The 22,119-nt window shown below is 32.5% G+C and overlaps 3 long non-coding RNA genes across 15 annotated transcripts; 1 reads left to right on the top strand and 2 right to left on the bottom strand.

The window, feature by feature from the left end:
- Positions 1 to 2,144: 2,144 nt before the first annotated feature.
- LOC145137379 (uncharacterized) lies at positions 2,145 to 3,926 on the bottom strand. 10 transcript variants are annotated; one of them, XR_013721036.1, is made up of 5 exons: positions 3,650 to 3,922; positions 3,489 to 3,558; positions 2,778 to 3,377; positions 2,547 to 2,687; positions 2,145 to 2,463 (listed from the first exon to the last, which is right to left on the bottom strand). It is a non-coding gene; the product is annotated as an uncharacterized LOC145137379 (long non-coding RNA). The 10 variants fall into 10 exon arrangements; XR_013721035.1 differs by having other exon boundaries at positions 2,778 to 3,198; positions 3,318 to 3,377; positions 3,489 to 3,916; XR_013721034.1 differs by lacking the exon at positions 3,489 to 3,558 and having other exon boundaries at positions 2,778 to 3,198; positions 3,318 to 3,377; positions 3,650 to 3,916.
- A 1,303-nt stretch (positions 3,927 to 5,229) lies between these two features.
- On the bottom strand, positions 5,230 to 9,700 carry LOC145137381 (uncharacterized). 3 transcript variants are annotated; one of them, XR_013721040.1, is made up of 7 exons: positions 9,195 to 9,700; positions 9,050 to 9,125; positions 8,562 to 8,912; positions 8,334 to 8,446; positions 8,035 to 8,113; positions 5,555 to 7,796; positions 5,230 to 5,469 (listed from the first exon to the last, which is right to left on the bottom strand). It is a non-coding gene; the product is annotated as an uncharacterized LOC145137381 (long non-coding RNA). The 3 variants fall into 3 exon arrangements; XR_013721041.1 differs by having other exon boundaries at positions 5,230 to 7,796; positions 8,562 to 8,690; positions 8,833 to 8,912; positions 9,195 to 9,688; XR_013721039.1 differs by having other exon boundaries at positions 5,230 to 7,796; positions 9,195 to 9,691.
- Positions 9,701 to 13,855: 4,155 nt separating this feature from the next.
- On the top strand, positions 13,856 to 21,678 carry LOC145137383 (uncharacterized). 2 transcript variants are annotated; one of them, XR_013721044.1, is made up of 5 exons: positions 13,856 to 14,144; positions 14,800 to 14,954; positions 19,483 to 19,627; positions 21,381 to 21,413; positions 21,485 to 21,678. It is a non-coding gene; the product is annotated as an uncharacterized LOC145137383 (long non-coding RNA). The 2 variants fall into 2 exon arrangements; XR_013721045.1 differs by lacking the exon at positions 21,381 to 21,413 and having other exon boundaries at positions 21,485 to 21,675.
- Positions 21,679 to 22,119: the final 441 nt, after the last annotated feature.

The following is a 22,119-nucleotide window of genomic DNA, read 5'->3' as shown; positions in this document are numbered from 1 at the left end:
TAGAAAAAAGATTAATGTTGTTTTTCCTCAAACTTTTATTTAACTTGTTTTTTTTCACAAATGATTCCTTTTGAATTAGATAAAAAAAATTTAGGTTTTTTATAGATGAATTTGAAGGTAATGTAAGTTATTTTGTATTAAGGACAATCTAGAAATTCTATCATTTTATTGGGTTAGTTCTAATAATACCAAAAGTTATAAAAAATAATTTGTCCAACACAGTTCAGTCAAGTTCAACTCTATTCCAGTTGAGTCTCATCTTGTCCAATTTGACTGGGGCTTATTCATTACCACCACCATGTTTTCTAGCAACATCATTCTATTGACAAGAACACCTAAATCAAAATACTAAATTTAAAAACTATTAAATGTAAAACTTTAAAAATCCGTAAAAATCAAAGCAAATTGAGATCTAATTAAGAAACAAAACCAAGATTTACATATAAAAATGACATCAAAGTTTTACAAGTATTTACCACTGTTAAACATGAGTACAATATCATACATAAAAAACTATTGTTTTACCTCGTCTGCAATGAATAGCCTTTCAGGTAGATGATGCATGTTGCAAGGTTTCAAATTTGTAGCGATGTTGCAATCAATATCTACAATCATATAATCAAAAACCAGAGCATCAAGAAAGAAACAAAATAAGTAAGAACAAATTAGTAGGAACTCAAACATGTGGTAACTTTAATACCCCTGTTAGAAAATGGAAGCCGTTATAACACAAATGAGTAAAAAACTAAAACAATAATGAAATAAAAAATTGAACCTTTAAGTGAGAAAGAAGAAGAAATAGGGAGTTTGGTTATTAATGGCGGCGACTGGTGGTTTAGATCTAGTGCTTGCAGTAGGGGGAGAAGGGCAAGGGACAATAACGATGGTGGTGGTGAGTTGTTTTATTAGAGAGAGACAGATAGGGATGAGAAGTAGGTGACAGCGGTGGCTTTTAACATAGGACATAAAGGAGAGATAGAGAGTGGGGGTGTAGCAGCGATGACAATCTAGGGTTTCTTAGAGAGATAAAGAGGGTAGTGTTGTATGGTCGTTGAGCGATGGTAGTGTATTGGTTGTGATGTTGTCTGATGCGTGGGGACATGGTGGAGTGTGGGGATGGTGGTGGATGACACAGTAGAGGTCGGTGGCGAGGAAGGCATAGTGGGGGAGCGATCGGCGGCAAAGAGACAGAGAAAGGAGGGAAGGTATGGGTTTAGGGAAAGAGATAATGGAATATTAGGGCAGAGATTTGAGTAATGATAGGAATTACCACTTAAATTGGACCCGTTTTCTCTCCATGCATGTTTGTATATAATGATGATATTATATGTTATTTGAATTGTACCTTTTAATATTCAAGAAAAGTTAAATATGTTTTATTACATAGTAAAGATAAAGATAAGAGAAGAAAAGTTAAATATATTTTATTACATAGTAAAGATAAAGATAAGAGTGAAGTTTCTTTTATAACTTTTCAATAGGAAACTGAAAAAAATAACATAATGGCCACATATATACGCTTCGTATATTTGAAAAATAAAGTATGGTTCTCAAATTCTATTCCAAAAAAAACAAGTACTTTCGTCAACTTGTTAATAATATCATTCTATTTCCAATGTTATCTTAATATGTTTTACAATATTCCATTCCATTCCATCCAAGGGTATTTATTGGTTAAATAATAGAAAGATACTCTTAATAAGATACAGAAAGAACTGATCAAATTTTTATTACATACCAGATCAAAAAGATGCCTATTAACATTTATCCACTGCTTCTCTGAATATTGCAATTCGTGTTCAAAATCATCATTGCACATGGAGAGTAATTCATTTGGATTTTCTTGTAATGTGGTAGTAAAAAGTTTGGTTTTATATTTTCTTAAAATTAAAGCATTTGCATGTAAAGATTAATTTATTTCTATACTGACTACAAAAGATGGAGAAAGCTTAGAAACTTGAATTGCTTCGGTTCGGGTTTTGTCGTTTTGAAATTCCAAGGACACAATATATGAAGCTAAAAATTGAGAGCAACATACAACAAAAAACACAAATGATGATTTGTGTTTTCTTACATTATACCCAGTACCCTGCTTAACATATACTATCAAAAAGTTCAAATAAAAAGTAGATGGAGACAGCAAATGAATAAAATCTGAACAAATCTTGCTGCAAAACTGAACTGTTTACCTCATTACACAAGAATCCAAAACCAACCTCCAAAAAATCTGTCGACACAGATTGTGGTGGGTTTAAGGTCAAGAGAAAAAGAGTTGAATATATATAATATGGAACAGGAAAACACTTTTTTTCCAATTGCAAATTTTGTAAAGTCAAACACTCCGATTGGTCCATTCCAAATGACAGTTTTTGTGGTTTCCAAGGCATCATTGAAATTCTTGACTGAATCAGGTCCAATATCTAGTCTCATCTACCCATCAGGGATAGCTGATGCTGGCACAATCTACATATAGTAAAAAAAATATATATATATTAATTTAACCTTTTTAAACAAATATTAGTTTTGACAAAAAGGTAAAGACGAACCTTGCAGTTTTCATCAGGTACAAACTTGTCAGCAATGACGTCTTCTATGAGTAGCAAGAGGGGGAGTCCTTTTGCCTTGGCTTTTGCAAGGATTTTTCAAGTTTGATTAGGAGAGGATTACCATGCTCTCTGTCTCTTTGCCTGTATATCAGCAGATTCCACAAAAGTAAGTTCATATTTCAGAAGAAAAAGGGTATTGAAGAACAGGGAAAGAGAAAAAGATGAGCATACCCTTTGTATTTTAGCTTCCAAACTCTCTCTCAGCCTCTCTCTAAGAGTAAGGAAGCAAGATTATTGTCTTTAATGTCCACAAACCACTAAAACACAAACTATTTTGTAAGTATTTTTTAGTTTTTCAAATACAAAGAACATAAAAGGCATTTACATATTGAAAACTACCAAGATATGAAGAAAACTATGATTTTCAAATTTGTAGATGGGTCATCCAACAACATTTAGGGTGGTGATACTATCAAAGTAAAATAACAAACTCCCAATTTGTGACGATACTTAGAAGAAGAAAAAGAGTTGTTGTGTGAGAAACCTCGAGATCATAGAAAAAGTTCCAGGCGTTACCTGTAGTTGATATATTAGTGACTTCATTAAGGCATTTTTACAAACATCTAGTAGGCAAATGGATAAAACTTGATAGCTACAGAAAAATAAAAATTGAGAGAGAGGATAGAAGATGTTAGAGTTACTGTTAATAACAACGAATGAAAATATGAATATGAAACATAAAAATTACATCATAAGATTAAACAAACTCACCCTTCGCCCTACTAATATGCCGAACAAACTCATATCTCCTTCATCAAAATTAAACATTAACTGCAACCAAAAATCAAAATAAAAAAGTAGATCAGTAACATCTGGGATTTGTAAAGATTTAACCAAGGATTATGGGCGAAAGATTTATGTAAAGCCTAATGAACATATAACCTCTGAGTTTCTTGAAATTAACCGGCTGAACAAATCAGAACCCATCAAAATAAGCAAACCAAATCGAAAACTATGAAAGGAGAGGGTATTTTGGTGAATAGATTTGTAGACAAAAGCGTAAGCAAACCAAAATGGAAACCCATCGAAAGCGAAGAACTTACCCTACATTCCAAGAAAGCTTCAGAGAATAAGACGAAGAATGAAAGCTTCATAGAAGAAGACGATGTGACACTCATCAGGAAAACGGAAACAAAGCCGACATCAGTTTAGGTGGTGGAGGAAAGCAGAGGGGTAGAGAAGGACTGTAGATAGAAAGACGGTGGGGGAAAAGCTATCTAAGAGCATCTGCATCGGTCATTGCAAACCTCTTGCAAATGGGTTTGACATGCCACAAATGTATTTATCTTTCAACTTTGCAAGTTCATTTGCAAATACATGTCATCATATTTATATTATTTTAAAGATAGTAGTTATATATGATATATGTATGATTAATTACTCTTCTGTTATATATATATATATATATATATATATATATATAATTTATAATTGTGTTTTTATTAAAATGTAAAAGGTGGTTGTTAATATGGCAATGGGGACCATTTTTAATTGTGGAAGATTAACGTGATTCATATATTCGTCAATTTGATTATACAGATAATGATGTTAATTTTAATATAGTTAGGCCTGAAATTTCCCGAAGTCGTCTTCCTTCATATAGATGGTCTAAGAGTATCCACATCGCCTCTTGCAATCTTAGCTTTAACTTCATCGCCTCTTGCAATCGAAAGATTAGTGACATTGTACTGATGTGGATGACCTAAGAGCATCCACATCCCCTCTTGCAATCTCCTTTCAAAGTACAAGTGGACTTCATTTGCAAGCCAACTAAACATATGTCTTTCAGCAGATGAAAGGCTTGCAAAGCATAAATGGGACCCATCATCTTTATATAATATTATTTATATATTACATCCTTATTTATATTAACATTCTAATTAATCAATTTCCTTTACATTATTTTAAGCATGATAGTTTCGATCATCAAAATTTGTTTTCAACATTATTGTTTTTATAGACTAATGGTCAAGTTCGTTATTATTTTATGAGTATTTATTTTAATAATTGTTTTTATTTAGATTACACATGGTCATTACTTATACTATTTTATTATTGATATAATATTAAAGTAAATATCTTATAAAAAAATGAAGTAGTTATTGATGTGGCAGTAGGGACCACATTTGAAAGAAGGTTGTTATTGCACTGATGTAGAGGTAATTATAAAATCTGATGTGGCACATTTGAAAGACTAGTTGTATTTCACTGATGTGAATGATCTAAGTATTGAGGCGGTGGAAGCAGTGGTAACCATCCTATTGGATAGCAAAGCGGTGGAAGACACGTTGTAGTTATAGTAGAAGCCGATGAAAACCATTGACCGGTCAAAAATAAAATAAAAAAATTGAAAAGTGGGCGGCCCAAGAAGAAAGACAGACAAAGCAAAAAAATAAAAAAAATAAAAAAAAGAAATTCAAAAAATTAAACCAATGAGATCCTGTTACTCTTCCTAAGGGAACAAAATTTTTATCTATAATAGTGAAGTGTCCCCCGCTTTGCGGTGGTTGGAAGCCTTCGGTTGTAATTAAATTGTTATTTGATCTGAAGTCATTATTAATTCAAAATTAAATGTTGTATCACCGTTATAAGCATTGTATTACTGAAATTTTACAAAAAGAAAAATATCAAAAACTATAAAATATAAAGATTTAGGAAATTAAGTTAATTATGTATCAATCTACAACTGGCAACTTGGTGATGGTATTCTGGTCCTCGTTTTCCCCTACGATTCCAGTAGTGTTGTATGATTTTTCTTACCCATAATAACAACTTACTTATATTCAGCATGTTGGACATTATTAAAAAAATTGGTCCCTTCATTTTCTTCCTGCATAATAGGTGATAAATGCTCCAACGGAACCTGAGAAATACAATTAGTAGAAGCATTGTACTAATAATTTAAATTAATAGCAAGTCAATGAAATGAGAAAACTAATTAATTTTACCTTACTATTTAAATTGGAATTCATGATTACATGATATGAGCACATCAACACTCCATAAACTTGGATTCAGGTACATGAGAGCATAAATCACTACTTGTTTGGCTGATGATAAAACTTGTAAGCAAAAAAAATATAAAACTACAAAACTCGGTATATGCTTCCTACATGGTATTGGTATATTTTCTTTTTAAACTTTGCTATTTTGACAGATTTTTGTATCTGGTTTGGTATTTTGATAGATTTTTAGAGTAGGTTTGTTATTTTGAAAGTATCTCAAAAAAGGAAGTCCTTTCAAAATTGCATTCTATTTTGATAATCTGTCAAAAACATAACATTTTGATATTTTTTAAAAGTTTTCAAATTTCCAACCCAAAAAACATATACAATGTGGTGGGTTCATATTTAATCATTTTCATAATTACCTAAAGATCTCGTTTAATCTTAGCCAATATGATTCAAAACAGACCGCACCAGGATGTACATTTCTAAAATCCACATACATGTGTGCATGCACTCCCCCATGATTGGGATTTCTTACGTGATGAATTGGGTTGCGTATGTGAAGGTATTGTGCCTTTCAGAACAAAAATATGTTATTAGATGTCAAGGTTACCAAAGTATATTTACAATGATAAGTGATAATGTTTCCTTAAAAAAATAAGGTGAAGAGAAGACTGAAGGCATTCCGGAGTAACTCTCATGTCCGGAATGAATACTGATCCGGAAGAACCTTATTTTGTCTTAAAGTATTTATTATATTTGTACTTGTATTGATATAACGTTTCATAGGACTTAGTCTTTTATCTTATTTGGACAATCAGAATGTCAGAAATATTTCGCTTGTCCGGTCCTATGTAAACATTCTAGTTAATTCGCTGTAACCTTTACTCCTATTTATAGGAGCATTCAATACAAGTCAACAACGGATCTTTTCACTCACTTTTGGCATTTTCACTAAGTTCATTCAAACATTCTTCTTGTTCTTCATTTATTAACTTTACCTTGATCATTTACTCTCATTCTTCAGTTAATGACTTGATCATTTGTTAAATATATTATCTAAGACTTGACTGGTCTTTCCAGGCTTGACTTGAACAATTATTAGCAAGCAGACATTGATCTTAAGCATTTACTCAAGGTTTGAGTTTTCAAACCTTGTCCCTGCGCATCGATCTTGTTCAGAGATTATTATATTTGGTGTCTCACTTCTACCGAGCTACTCGCATTTTTACTCCCTTCGGACTATTTATATATGGTATCAGACCATCATTTGGGAGTTCGGGTTTGCATTTCGATTTTCGGCATCACTTCGGTTCAGCATTATGATTTTTCAGCAGTAGGGTTTATCATATATATTCTATAGTATTTGTTCAGTTCGGCGATACATCACCATGTCTACCCATGACCGAAAAATAATATCCTCGTTTTTACAGGTAGATGCTCACATCAAGGGGGAGCGTGCGATGCTCCATTTTATCCGACATATTCTCTTGCCCGGTTTCATGATTATTTTTGATCTTATTGCATGGTCGATCAAAAATAGGGGGAGAATCATGAGCATCCATTCTGGTTACTATTGGAGTTTTGACGTTAGAGACATTTGAAGACGAAGATTCATTTTGTAGTGTGATGTAGCACTGATTTTTGGTCTTCACATATCGAATTTTTGGCATTGCTAGACCATGTCTTCAGATTCACATTATTTATCATTCGGACTTTATTTTTGGATGCTTCACAATTTCAGCAGGTTATTCTTTACAGATTATTTGGTGCATTATCATTCGATTTCGGGATATTGAAGACGTTGTGTGATTCGAGATTGTGCTCTTCGGCTCTACAGTCGAGGGGGAGACTGTGAACATGATTGGTTTTTGGGGACTGGTCACATTCGAAGATTGAGATTTCATACTTTTATTCATAGATTGGGGTTTCTCTGTTTGTTCTTTGATGCTAGAGATTCCATTGCCAGATTCCGAGATCACAACTGCTCCAGCTCTTCCGAGACATCACATTCGAAGATTGGGATTTCATACTTTTATTCAGAGATTGAGGTTTCTTTGTTTGTTCTTTGATGCTAGAGATTCCATTGTCAGATTCCGAGATCACGACTGCTCCAGCTCTTCCGAGACACTTCAGCACCAGACCCACCGGACCTGCCTGTCGGATGTTCTGCCTTTTATCACTGCTTTACCCTCACCATTTCCGAGCATTTAGGGGGAGATTGTTGGAACATGAAAATGCTCTACAATGTTGAGTGATTATTAGGTTAGAATATTCTCTTGTATGAAAAACATATTCCCTCCACTAGTATATAAAGTGGAGGTGATGGTCATTTTTAAGTAAGAGTGCACTATGTAGACTTTATAGTTTAGAGAGAGTGTGGTGGGATCTCTCCCACCATAGGAGAGTTATCTCTCTCAACCATGAGTGTTCTTGTAATATTTTATATCTCTCTATTTATCTACTACAGTTTTACTCACATATATTGTTCATCATGTTCATACACGATTATCTTCTTGGTAATATCTTCCGCACCGATCCAATCGATAAAATGGGAACCTACATGTATTGACATGGATTTTCCTAAAGTTAGTAGTTGATTATATTTATAGATCTGATTATTGATTTGATTTAGAAAGACCAATAATTAATATATACTCACACATAAACAAAAAAGAAAAAAGATGGTGAAGATGAATATTAGCGATCTCAAGATTGAAACATAAAAGTAAACAATTCAGTTAGAAAATATATAAAAAGGATACAATAAAAAGGGTACCTTTACCATCAGTATCTCATCGATGTCCACTAGAGTCGACACTTCCCAATATAAAGCGATCATGGCATGTAGTTGTGGGATAACATAATATAAAAGATAATGGAAGTTTTTGGCTACAATATACACACACATGGTATTAATAATTGATATATGTATCTAATTAGACTTTTGTTATGCTATGAAAACTTCAAATCTTTTTTAGTCGAAGATGAATAGCTTATGACTTACCTTAGTAGTATCAGTCAAAAGCTTACTCTCTAGGATATGATGCATCAAAGAGATGACCTCTTGAGAATCAAGCTCTTGTCCCGAAGAAAAAAAAAAGTGGAAGACAAATTATAAAACCCAACAAATTTCCTATAATTAAAGAAACCCAGATGAGAAGAAAGATTAATTTGTGACTATTTCAACCCAAATCTTAAAACTTATAGAAATTGGGGTGGGATACTTGGTGAACTTCAAATCTGTTTTAGTTGAAGATGAATAGCATACGACTTACCTTAGTAGTATCAGTCAAAAACTTACTCCCTAGGATATGATGCATCAAAGAGATGACCTCTTGAGAATCAAGCTTTTGTCCTGAAAAAAAAAAGTGGAAGACAAATTATAAAACCCAACAAATTTCCTATGATCAGAGAAACCCAGGTGAGAAGAAAGACTAATTTTTTATTATTTCAACCAAAATCTTAAAACTTAGAGAAATTGGGGTGGGATACTTGGTGATTTGGGCGAAGATTTCAAGCGTGAGGATTTCAGGGGTCAATCTGATGCAAGGGTGGACTCCAATGTCACCTGAAAAAAAAAAACTCTTAGAATAAAGAGGAGTATTTTTGAATAAAATCAATAGAGCAGATGGGTAACCTGGTGAACCTCTTTCATCGGAGAAGATGGAGACGGGGAGAAAAATTGATGAGTCGGAATTAATGAGGTTGTTGACTTCAATCATAAGTTTGAAGTCTCTTTCCTTCTCGACGACGTGATCGGACGGAAAAGTCCATTCGATTGAAGATTTGAAGGCACGTATCCTGAAGATGCAACAAAACATTGACATCGACAGTCCGATTGAAGATTTGAAGGCATGTATCATGAAGATGCAACAAAACATCGACATCGACAGTCGGGGCTTGGTCTAATTGGAGGTGAAGCCGGGGAGAGAAGAAGAAAATCAGATGAAAAAATAGGATGATGGCCGGTGGAGCGCCTCTTTGAAAAGGGTCGAGAGATGGATGTAGGAAGTAAGTGGTGGAGACGGTCAGATGGGATATCTCGAAGGTAGGATAAAGAAGCAGTGACGATGGTTAGTTAGTAACAAATACTAAAAACTTGTTTAATACCGATCTCAATTTCTTAGCAATATATAAACGATTGCAGTTTCTTACCAATAAACATAGCCTAAAGTGTCTAGACATTGTCTATACATTTAAGCGCCTGGAGTTTTGTACAATGCCATGGTATTTTCAAAAAATATATACAAATCAATTGTAGTTTCAAACTTATTTATCAAAACATAGTAAATTTGTTTTTGGTAACTTTCTATTATTTAACTAAACTAAATACATGTTAAATATCACGTGACTACCGATCTGTTACTTTTACAATATAAATTATTTTTATAATATAAAATTAAAATAACAAATAACCTTATTATTATATTATTATTTCTTTTCTAATAATTTAAATCATTTTCATCTATTGATAGTGATTTGGTTGAACCGTTAAACGATAAGTATTTGGTTGAGAAAGGATGGCATTACCGACTTCGGCGACAGGAATTCAGGATCCATCACCCACTAAAATAGTCAAATAGATGAAGATGAGTTAAAATTTTTATCAGACATAGACTCTTGGAAATCAAGCCCTTACTCACTCTTTTAAACATCGATCAAAACACCAAGTTTGTATCTATATTACTTTCACAAAATCTAATTACCTCCTACTGAATACATTTACTAGTGCTACCTATTTATAACAAACAAAACAATAAAAACACGATGTCATAAACACCCCACGTTTTCCTTCTAAGTAGCAACAAACTCCACCGTTCACTTTGAAGTCCAACAAATTCGGTCAACTCTAGACCAAGTCATTAACATGCTGAATATTGATGGCCCATGCAAATGACCCGTACCCGACTTGACCCGTATTCTATCCAGACCATCAAGATTAACCCAACATAGACTTGCGTATACTTGCATCAGCATGAAGATGAGAAGTGGTGCTAGTGTCCATGTACCGGTCATCATGTCTGGGGTAATTTAAGGACATGGTGTTGAAAATATCGGGAAGTAAGGTGGCATGTTGAGGCATGGATGCATGATGATTAACGTTGTAGAGCTGTTTGATACCAACCAAAAGCCCAACATGATGGGTTTGTATCACTAGAAGATCAGTGACCGTTTTGATGGCGTTGTTGTAGTTGTCCGTAGTGATAGGGTTGCGGACCACGACAACCTCATCCACCATGGTTGTTTCGACCACTAAGTATTGCCGACGGAAAAAATCCGTCAAGATCAGGGACGGAATACCGACGGATTTCCAACAGACTAAGGCCTTGTTTGGTAGCCTCGTAATTGGAAAATTAAGAGGCAATCACTTAATTTTTAAGATCCAGACTGTTTGGTAACATCTTAATTTATAGCTCTTAATTTTTAAAATGTCTCTTAAATTTTCAGATCTTGAGATGTATCTGAATTAGAAAAAAGAACGGGCGTTCCTTTTTTGCCCTGGTAGCCCCTTTCCTTCTTCTCGTTCTTTCACAACCGCCGACCCCTCCTTCCCCTACATCTCCAATCGCACGATTACAACTCTCCGACATCATCCGTTCGCCTCCGTTAGATCTGCAACGCCGCCTCCGTCGCCGGATTCTCCGCCGCCTCCGACTGCATCGCTTATGTCGCCTTCGCCTCCGGGTCGTGCTGCTTCGCCCTCGACATCTTCTTCATGTAAAGTTTTAGTTTTCTCTTGCTATGTAATTCGAGTTTAATGATTGAAAATCGAGTATCAGAGTTGTTTCCCCTGAAATTCGAGTATTAGAGCATCGTTCTAATAACCACAACTTTAGGTCCTGACTGAAGTTGATTTATGTATCTATATATTTGTCTGTGTGATGTTTGTATCTCTTTATCATCTCCATTGATTTTTCACTTTTCATCATTTCACAATTCTTGCCAAGATTCTTTCAAAGACAATAAAATCAACATGGATTTCTTTCTCCTTTTTGGTCTCCGTGTCATTTATTCCCTTTTTCGTATGGCTGATCACAGAAATAAAACAACCCCTTTAGGAGTAGGCTATTATTACTTATATTTAACCCTTATAAAAAGGAATCCAAAACAAATGGTATATGCAAGAACATAGTCCAATAGTACTGTTGAAAACCTAGCGAATATAGCAATGCACTTGGAAATTTTTAACAAGACGTTTATGGCAGTGAAAGTGCAAAGTAAAGGTTGTCGTATTCAAATAAGAGATTTTTCAAAGTATAAGAAGAAAAAGAAGAATGCTATAATAAACAAATAATGTTGCATATACAAATAAATATGGTGAGAAATGGTAAACTTTAGAACCATAACATGAAAATGGAAGAAAATTACACAAATCGCCCTTATGCTGTTTGTTTGTGTGCAACCGCACTCCTGTAACACCATACAGGCAAATTTTATATAAACAAGGTCTCATTTCCTTGACTTGTTTATTACTCTCATTTTCCTATTACATCATTTTACTTGCTCTCAACACTTACCCAATTATAGCAATGTCATTTCATTTTCACCAACAGAAGTAAATTCCTAATAAGAAAAAAAAATTTAAGTATGATGTCATAGTTGGTGATGGATTTGATATGCAGTTTCTATATATATGTTTAAAGTGTTTATTTGTTTCCTTGTTGAATTTGGATTTGTAGGTTGAAATGTTTGAAAGAAAAAATTGAGGGGCTATCGTGTTTGATGTAATGATGGACAAGGAGTACAAATCGATCATCAATTGTTCGGTTGCAAGTTTGTTGTTATTTATATCTCAACATTCAATGTCAAATATTTTGTTTTTTAACTTTGAAATCTTTGGGATGTAAAAAATGATGTTATTTTTGTAAATATATGTCAAAAAGATATTATAAATCATTGAAGATAAATTTTAATTTATATTAATTTGGATTTTATATGGTGTTATATATATTTTTTAATTATTCAACAAAAAATAATACAAAAGGGTAAAATGGTCATTTTGATAATTCAACATAACAATTTAGAGGTTCCAACCAAACAACATTTTAAAAGTTCAGATCTTAAAAATTCAGACGCTCTTACAAATTCAGATCTCTTAAAAATTCAGATCTTAAAAATTCAGATCCTGCCAAACAGCCCCTAAGAAAACATAATTATTAAGATGTTAGTGACGGTCTATCGACGTATTAGCAACACACTAAGGTGCTGTTTGTTTTTTCTGAGGCAAAATGTCTGCAGTCTGCGGACCACATCTGTAGACCTCTGCAGTAGAAGAGGTGGACCAAACGTCTGCAGTCTGAAAAAAGAAGACTGTTTTTTTTTAACATCTGCGGACTACTAAAATAAACTGAAATCTAAATAAAATGATTTTTTCAAATTTCAAAGTGATTTTTTAATATTTTTATGACTTTGTTATAAATAATTAACGAATCTACATCAACTTTTATGTATTATTGTATAAAAAATAAAAATAAAAATGGTATGAATTAACGTATATATTTGATAAAAACCAACAACTTTGGTTGCAAAGTTATAACTAAATATTATAACTAGTGATCAAAGAATTTGATACATAACTGGATGGAAATAAACTTCAATTTTTTCAATTAAATCCATTAAAAACGTACCATAAATATTTTCTCGAGAAATTGAGGATACTGTATTAAATAATTTTTACAAAATTTGGCAAAAAAATATAAGAATATATTATGATTTTTTTCATATTTATATAAACAACTTCAACGACTATTATTGTAATAAATCTCTATTTATAAATTTGTCAAAAATATCATGTTTGTATCGTCGAACGTTTTTTTTTTAAGTTTTGTAATTTTTTTTTTCAAATTGTTTATCATTAATAAAGTTGGAAAAAATATAAATTAAAAAAAAAACTTAAAAAAAATAAAGATATATATGTTTTTTTTAGGCTAGAAGATGTCTGAAGATGTTAGAAGACTCTGGTCCACATCTGCGCCAAGAAGAGGGCGCGTATACATTTTTAGGTCTGCATTCTTTAAAAAAACAAACAGTCTGCGAAGGATAATGTCTGCGCGTGGTCTGCGCCGCGCAGACAGAAGAGGTCACGTAGATCTGAAGACAAAAAACAAACACTACCTAACTTTTGTTGGCAATCCGTTACAAAATTCCCACGGTTTACCGACTGAAATAAAAAAAAAAAAAATCAATTATGTCGTTAGTAAAATTAAGTTTTTAATTTATTTTATATATAAATGTAATGGCAGTTTAGTAAATGTATTTAAATTAAGAGTTATTTCACTTAAAAAGGGTGCGTATCAGACTTGACCTAAATAGGGCTCCCCATTTTCTCCGTGAACGACGGCCCCGCTCTCTCTCGTCGTCGCCGCCCCGAAGCTATCGGAGCTGAAGCGTCTTTATCGTGTAGAGATGTTGTGTCTAGTAATTACATTTGTTCCAGGTGTAGAGAGTTTGACCAATCGTGTTCAATCCTTCGATCTTCTCAAACCTCAATCGACCCCATCGTGTTCGATCTTTCCATCTCCAGCCGCGTCGACTTCCGGCATCTATAGTTCAATCTTCGACCTCAATCGACCTTACCTCAACTCAGGTATGTTTGATTTCGTATATGGATTGGTGTTGATGTTATTCACTCAAATTCATCGATTAAAATTCCAAGCACTGTTACGAGTCTATCTGCTTAGTTGAGGTGTTATTGTGTGTGCATAAGTTTTCGTGTACTTGTCTTTTTGCTAAGCAACTGTTACATTGTACTTCAGACAGTTCCTTTTTTTTTTTTTTTTTTTTTTTTAATCTATAAAAAGTTTCTAACCTCTGTATGGTAGAATCAATAGTATTTTGGCGGTTCTATGTTTTCTAATGTGCCATAGGCACTTATTTATGAGTTTATAGCTTTGAAATGCTTTGATCTTCTATGTGTTTCTAGAAAAATTAATCCATTTTGGTGTGTGGCTAATATCAGTGACTTGTTTGATATGCATTCCCTTTTCTATTCCTGGTTAAAACTTTTTGCTGTAATTCTTTCATTTACACACTAGGATTTGAAATTGTTTTGTCATTTTTTGTAATATATTTTAGGCTTCTAAAGATGTTGTGTTACATGAGAAGCCAGTGATCAGTGATAATGGTGATGATAATTCCTCTGTGTCAGATTTACTTGTTGCATTTAGCCCTGTCAGTAATCTTATTGTTTTCTTGAATCTAAAGGTTTAAAAAGTTATTGAATTTTACATTTTTTGTTACAGCTTTGAAGGAGAAATTAGATTGGGGTATTAGGTTCAAGGTTGCTTTAGGAACAACAGAAGGGTTGCTTTACCTTCATGAAGTATGTTAAAGGATAATCATTCATAGAGAAATCAAGGCTGCAAATATATTGCTTACACAAGACTTTGAACCTCAAGTAAGCCCTAATTTAGTTTCTTGAAATTAGTTATTAGTTTTGAATGATTATGATTTTAATGGATCATATAAGATTTATATAATCGTATGGAATTGTTGGAAGAAAATCACAAAATATAAGTTTAAAGTAGAAAAATATGCAACTTTTAATTCAGTGTCAGTCGTTTAATTGAAACAGCGTCTACGATTTCAAGATTTCATTTTTTTTTTCTTTTTTGTCATATCAGGTTCCATTCAAGAAACATAAATGTCGATGATAACAAGTCTGTTTTAAAACAATTGTTGGTGTGAAAAAAAGAATAGTTTTTAGTTATGTAGCTATAACAATAATTAAAAATAAACATTCTAAATAAAAAGTTGTACCCATTAAACACTTAAATAACAAGTCATAAATTTTAAAATGTTTTCTAAATAACATATTGAATTACTCAAAAGTAATGTAACATACTAATTAGAAATGTTGATAGTGTAATAATATTTACGTATTTTTTTAATCTACCTACTACGTTAAAAATATCTTTTAACTCACTGTTAAAAAAATGTATGCAAGTAACCCAATCTACATGGATTCCCTTAATTGTGATTACTTCCTGTAAGTATGTCTATGTAATCAGATCTGAATCTATTTATGTATATGTCATCTGATTTGTATCAACTTATGTGTGTGTGTCATCTGATATGTACATTTATGTCTGATGTGATCTGCACCCTTTTGACTTGAATATAATTTTTTATAATTTTTTCTCATTAAACAATCATACTTACAAAGTACAATGCTATTCTGGATAAAACTTTATTACTAATAAAAACTCAAGCGAAGTGATGAAAACCAACAAACCACAATTTTTAAAACTTGCATTACAACTTTAATTTTTGTTTTTACAATGGAATACCCTCCAACCCCTGCAACGTGAGGAAACCTTTCCTAGTTGAGAACTAATACTAAGATTGTTTGATTTTGTTTAAGTTTTTATTCTGTTCAACAGGTTACATTTGTCATTTGAGCATCTTTAATGAATTTAGTTATCTTAATGAATTTAGACATCAATATGATCCTAAGAGCATTGTTCTTGCAATTTCTTATTTACCTTCCATAATCCTCTTTTTCATTTGAAAATTTACGATTTTCGATTTAACTTGTATCATTGTTGATGATTTCGCAATTGATTGATTTCAAATTTACAATCGTTGATCATTACGTTTTATCATCATCGATAATTAGGTTTCTTTATCGTTTATCAAATAGCTACAACTTCTTCAATTCGATCAACACAAGTTGCAACTGATTTATACTCTATTTTATTGAAAAATTCTGATTCGGATTCAAAAGTTTGTTCCTTTTCAATTCTTTAATTATTTTGATTTATCAACCGTTATCATTTTATTCATCGTAATATGATTATAAAATTTCAATTTTATAGACATTAGTGAACTTATAAACTTCACTCGTTTCTATTCAATGTGAATATCGTCATTGTTGAAGTCGTGTGATTCATAGAATCTGATCAAAGTTCAAATCATTATATTTTAAGTTATATGGATTTTATTTATCAAATGTTAACATTTTATTCATCGATATCTGATTATAATCTAACAATTTTAAAAATATCAAAGAACTTGGAAATTCTATTTGTTCTTTTACAATCTTAAAACAACTACATCAATGTGCGAATTACTGATGATGCAGTTTAATTTGAAAACATAACTTATCTTTACTATTATATAAAGGATTTTAGACATTTCTTGAAATTTAAGAGGTACCACACCTACTACATCATGTACAATCAACATATGCTTACCATTCAATACACATATTACATTTAAGTTTCAGAAATTAATCTAACATTAATGCTTAATAAATTAAATCAAACAATATTCTTCTATCAATTAAATGAATTTCCTTTTTTATTCCCCAATCATGCGCTGTTATCTCCGACCTTTTCCCATTAAAACACACTTGGTTTATCTAACAATTTCAATCTTAAAAGTTGAATCCTAAAATCTCATATTATCAGTTTACAAAGTTCCAAAGAATATTGACACATAATAAAAGGTTTCATGGCTTAGGGAAACTTTCTACAATATTCTTTCTCTATAAATGTTGCATTTTTTCTTACCGTAGACCTAATTGGATTTCTTGTTAAAATAATGTACCCTCAATGGAAATAATGGTAATCTTGGGTCTCAATATGTTGATGACAATATCATTTATCTTCTACACTTCCTGATCATATTATTAAATGCATGTCAATATGTCGTTTTTTTTTTGTGGAATCAAGTATCTGACACCGCCATCAGGAGTGCTAAACCCATCATGGTTGCATATTGCTATCTAGGTAAGCAACCATGAGTTTCTTTGTTACAGATCATCTCTACATTGTTCTCGGTAACTAATCATGAGCTTATTTGTTCAAGGTTATATTCAATCTATTCATGCATAACTATTTCAAATTTGTGGTTTACTATTATTATTTTTTATTTTTTATTTTTTATTTTATTTTTATAATCCACTCGTAATCATATATAATCATATTGGCATTTCTCAACAATTGCATTCTTCATTTTGTCAAGTTGGAGATGACTTTGGATTTTTATGTGGAATTATGTCTGTCCAAGAATGTATATGGTAAGAATTTTTTTTAACACAAAAACAAAGTAATACATCTTTCCGTTTTACCCATTTATTTGTGTTGTTGGATTCTATTTGTTTTGATTTTTAACAAGCATCTAGGATTTTAATGGTCATATCCAATTCATAATCTTGGCTCAGGTAGATCTAGAAACCATCCACCGCCATTTCTTCTCCATGTTTTGGCCATTTATCTCGACTTCTTCGTTTTCTTGTGCAAAAATCAAGAATAATTGGGATCTCATGAAGGATGGTGGCTAAAAAGAGCAAAATTTGCTTAAAAAAAGTGAAATCGACCAAATTTAGTTTAATATCAAGTAGCATCTTTCCCAATGTTGCAGTTTTTGTTTTTATGGGGTCTTTATATTGACCTTTATCGACTTTTCTTCTTTGTGTAGCTGTTTGTCCATGATCATATCTCCCTTGCAGAAAATGACTTTAAAAATAAGAATTTTTAATTCCAAATCTTTTAAATTTGGGTTTTTTTGTTTTTATGGGGTCTTTATATTGACCTTTATCGACTTTTCTTCTTTGTGTAGCTGTTTGTCCATGATCATATCTCCCTTGCAGAAAATGACTTTAAAAATAAGAATTTTTAATTCCAAATCTTTTAAATTTGGGTTTCTCTATGAGCAAATTCTTCATTTTTTATTCCCCTGGTTGTTTTAGTACATTATTTTTAAAAGGTAATTATTTTACGTTTCTTTTTTATATTTATCACATGTGTGTTGGATTTAAAAGCTAACTATTTTACTTTTCTTGGAATTCACTCTAGATACTTGAAACTATGTGCACCAAGTGATATGACCTTGTAGGATTGAGTATAGGGGGGTGTATGGCCACCTTGAGTGTGTGTGCGGCCCAATGGGTGTGCGGCCGTTCACTCATGAAATGAGGTGCCTTCGAAGTGTTCTCAAGGTCCATACTCACATCTATTAAGTGTTCTAGGTCTATATTCAATTGTGGTGCAAGATAGGGGTCTTAGAAGTGGGTTTGCGGCCCTATGATGAGTGTGTGGTCGCACACTTGAGTGTGTGATCGCACACTAGGGTGTGTGGTCGCACAAGGGGTGGGTGCGGTGGTCGCACAAGGGGTGTGTGCGGCCGTTCACAGGTGTGTGCGGTCGTACACCCCACGAAATGATGCCCAAATTGTCAATTCCAAGGTGCAACAAGGCTAGAGGCATGTCTATATCGAATATGGAAGTCAAACTCTCACTTTGGAGAATGTTTTAAGGGTGTGCGGCCACCCTAAGAGGGTGTGCGGCCGCACTCACTTCCAAACACGAAGATCATGACAATTTTGCACCCATAAGGCTTAGATAAGGTGGTCTTTCATGGATTGCAAGTTAGAGAAAGAAGTACTCATGTTCTTGAAGCTTTGGAAGGTTCAAAGTTGGATAAACTTGAGAGAATAGAGTAGTGTGCTGCCAAGGAGTGAAAAGAATGAAGGGGAAAGGAGTCCATCCTTTATATAGGGGTGAGAGTGCTGCCCAAAAGTGAGTGTGATGCCAAGGGAGTGGGTGTGCGGCCGCACACCCATGTGTACGGCCGTACACTCCTCCAAGAGGTGTGTTTGCCCGATTTTCTCGCTATGCTACACTCTGACCCATCCCTAAACTCAACCTTGGTCACATATAAGTTTAGAACCCTTAAATAGCACCAGAAACCAACAAAACAAGTTGATTATTGATTGAATTGACGAAGTGTACAAGATAGAAGTTCCGGGTTGTTACAATTATTATTATTAACATTAAAAATATCTTTTTTGTTCGTTTGGACTATTTTTGTGTTATTTTCTTTTCATTCACACACGTCTAGGATGAGCTGGTAATTATCTAGATCTTAATTTTTGTTATTTTTTGTTATATTTACAAATTTATATGTTTATCAATATTTAGGTGGATGAATTTTTGAAAATGTTGGACGAAGAAGTTTTGAAGACGGAAGCATTTTTTATAAACAAAGAAGCGGAGCTTTTGAAAAGGGGGAACATAACGAAATTAAACTTGATCATTTTCTACATTCAAAGCATAATTAATAAAGGTTAGCACTCGTTCCGCTATTTCCATGCACAATTACGCCTTGAGTGTGAAACCATTTTTAAATGATAAATTCTAATTCATTAAATTAATTATCATCGTACAATGAGATTGAAAATGCACATCACTGCTAGCATACAAAATCAGAAAGATTATCTAAATCGAATCATCCAAAACCAAATAATTCAACAAAAATAAGAAAAAAAAACTTGTCTTGGTTCTCTTTTGGACCAAGGATGTTGATGCGTCAGTTAGTTGTGATGAAAGTGGGGTTAGACTCAGACCCGATTGGAATCACACATGGAAAATCTAGAAACCGGAGTTGAACGTTTATAAGATCCGAGAACCGGACCGTAATAAATGAGACGGCTTCAGTTCGGTTCCAGGTATCAAACCATCGGACCGGGTAAAATGGTTATTTAATCGGTTGGAACCGAAAATTGTTGATTAGAACCAGTTACTGGTTTTAGACCCAGATAGACCCAAAAACCCGAAAATATAAATACAAAAATTTAAATATTAATTTCTTATATAAAGCGGAAGAATTAATATACATATCTTATACTATATTATAAAGCATATTAGTCATATCTTGAATTTTAAGAGGTATAAGTTACAAAGCTTTTTATACAAATCAATTATGCATAATTATCATTAATACTTGCCAAAAGTTGGAAGACTTGAATTAAGGAAGGTTATTAAGAAATTAAATTTTAAGCAAAATGATAATTTTAAAATATTAAATTCATGTATATAAATTAATTTAAATTTCTTAAACTAGACACCAATATTAATTAATTTACATTAAATATATAAACATGCAATATAAACATAAGGTCTAAACATAAATATTTTATTTAAAAGTGCTAATTTTTTACCTAATAACTAATAATTAAATCCAATACTTATTACCCTGTAATAAACTATACTATATTATAAAGCATATTAGTCATTTCTTGAATTTTAAAAGGTATAAGTTAAAAAGATTTTTATACAAATCAATTATGCATAATTATCATTAATAGTTGCCAAACGTTTGAATATTTGAATTAAGGAATGTTATTAAGAAATTTCATTTGAAGCAAAATGATAATTTTAAAATCTTAAATTTATGTATATAAATTAATTTAAATTTCTTAAACTAGACACCAATATTAATTAATTTACATTAAATATATAAACGTGCAATATAAACATAAGGTCTAAACATATATATTTTATTTAAAAGTGCTAATTTTTTTACGCAATAACTAATAATTAAATCCAATACTTATTTCCCTGTAAGAAAACTATTCGTCAAAACAGTTATTTATCTCCTCCGCTTTGTGCGGGCACACCTCTAGTATATATATCAGGTTCTCATCGATGTAAAGTGGAAGGATAAATATAGAGGTACTAGGGTACAACCTTAGATGCACACAAACTTTTACCACAACATCATGCATATACTTTTCCTCAACCAATGTTTCTTCCTCGCTAAGGTCAGCCTACAGGAACTCCTCTATAATTAAGCACCCTCATGTGACTCTCTCTCTGTCTGTCTCTCTCTCTCTCTCTCATAAAGGTTAAGTTTAAATCAGAAGTTGAATTTACATTTAATCCTGGATGGAAAGAAGAGTATGTTTGCTACTCAATATTGAAGAAACAAATTAAGAGAGTCAAACACTCACTGCACTATGTAATTTTTGCTTCATTGTACATATATTAATGTTTTCCTTTTTTAGATTCATGGAACTAATTTTTTGATATGTTTATAGCAAGAATCTGAAGATCACGTCTAGGATGAGCTGGTAATTATCTAGATCTTAGTTTTTGTTAATTTTTGTTATATTTACAAATTTATATGTTTATCAATATTTAGGTAGATGAATTTTTGAAAATGTTGGACGAAGAAGTTTTGAAGACGGAAGCATTTTTTATAAACAAAGAAGCGGAGCTTTTGAAGAGAGGGAAAGTAACGAAATTAAACTTGATTATTTTCTACATTCAAAGCATAATTAATAAAGGTTAGCACCCGTTCCACTATTTCCATGCACAATTACGCCTTGAGTGTGAAACCATTTTTTTATGATAAATTCTAATTCATTAAATTAATTATCATCGTACAATGAGATTGAAAATGCACATCACCGCTAGCATACAAAATCAGAAAGATTATCTAAATCGAATCATCCAAAACCAAATAATTCAACAAAAATAAGAAAAAAAAACTTGCCTTGGCTCTCTTTTGGACCAAGGATGTTGATGCGTCAGTTAGGTGGGATGAAAGTGGGGTTAGACTCAGACCCGATTGGAATCGCACATGGAAAATCTAGAAATCGGAGTTAAACGATTATAAGATCCGAGAACCGGACCGTAATAAATGAGACGGCTTCAGTTCCAGGTATCAAACCATCGGACCGGGTAAAATGGTTATTAAATAGGTTGGAACCGAAAATTGTTGAGTTTTAGACCCAGATAGACCCAAAAACCCGAAAATATAAATACAAAAATCTA

Source organism: Lactuca virosa, chromosome 9 (genome assembly GCF_052849685.1).
Source record: "Lactuca virosa cultivar CGN04683 chromosome 9, Lactuca_virosa_CGN04683_v6, whole genome shotgun sequence".
NCBI classification, from domain to species: domain Eukaryota; kingdom Viridiplantae; phylum Streptophyta; class Magnoliopsida; order Asterales; family Asteraceae; genus Lactuca; species Lactuca virosa.
This window is presented reverse-complemented; position numbering and strand designations above follow the sequence as displayed.